Genomic DNA, 1,125 nt, shown 5'->3' with positions numbered 1-1,125 from the left:
AGGAGGAATAGGTGAAAGTAAAATGTTGGGAGAAAACTTCCAACATGTTTCTAAAGTTAGTTCTAATTACTTCACTGCCCCCATTTTTATTTTTCACTTTCTTCTAAAAACCTGCCTTGTTTTGTCTGCACATGTTGAAACTAGGGTGCCTTTGTGGTTCTGTCTGAAAGTACATATCCTTCCTACTGTTTTTTTTTTTTTTTTTCTGCATTTCTTGGTGTCTCTTGCTCTTTCTCAATTCACAAGTCTGATATCATATATATTTTATATAAATAGACAAGACTCTGCAGTCAACGGCATACTCCAATTTATCTCATGGTTACATGTTTGTTTTAGCCATTACATCCTTCAACTTGGGAATCAAAAGAAAGGGCAGTGCTCACCTTGGAAGCACATATGCCAAAATTAGAATCATACAGAGATTAGCATGTCCTCTGCAAAGATGAGGTAAATTTGTGATACATTTCATATTTTCCCACCTGTATGAAAAGATGCATCATACATCATTAGGGAATTGGAAAATTTTTTTTAAAAAATGAGATTGTTTCCAAGACATATACATTAGAATAACTAAAATCCAAAACACTGCAACATCAAATGCTGGCAAGATTGTGGAGCAACAGAGAAAATACAAGCATGCTGGTGGGAATGCAAAATGGTACAACCCCCTTGAAAGACTGGCAGTTTTTTCTAAAAAATAAACATATTCCTACCATAAGATCCAGAAATCACCTTCCTTGGTATTTACCCAAATGAATGGAAAGCTTATGCCAAGATAGAAACCTGCACATGGATATTTATAACAGTTTTAGTCATAGAACTTCAGTAGGTGAGTGGATCAACTGGTCCATCCAGGCAATGGAGTATTATTCAGTGAGCTACCAAGGCATGGCAAGACACAGAGGAAACTTAAATGCATATTAGTAAGTGAAAGAAGCCAGTCTTAAAAGACCACATAGGACAATGAATCCAGCTGTAAGACATTCTAGAAAAGACAAAACTATAGAGATAGCTAAAAAACATATAAAATAAAAAGATAAATGGCTGCCAGGGGCTAGAGGGGAGGAAGGGATAAGTCAGTGGAACACAGGGGATTTTTAGAGCAATGAAACTATTCTGTAGAAT

The 1,125-nt window shown here is 35.9% G+C and overlaps 1 pseudogene; it reads left to right on the top strand.

Moving 5' to 3' along the window:
• The first annotated feature begins 375 nt into the window (after positions 1 to 375).
• LOC138988377 (U6 spliceosomal RNA) lies at positions 376 to 475 on the top strand (annotated as a pseudogene).
• Positions 476 to 1,125: the final 650 nt, after the last annotated feature.

Source organism: Bos mutus, chromosome 6 (genome assembly GCF_027580195.1).
Source record: "Bos mutus isolate GX-2022 chromosome 6, NWIPB_WYAK_1.1, whole genome shotgun sequence".
Classification (NCBI taxonomy): Eukaryota; Metazoa; Chordata; class Mammalia; order Artiodactyla; family Bovidae; genus Bos; species Bos mutus.
This window is presented reverse-complemented; position numbering and strand designations above follow the sequence as displayed.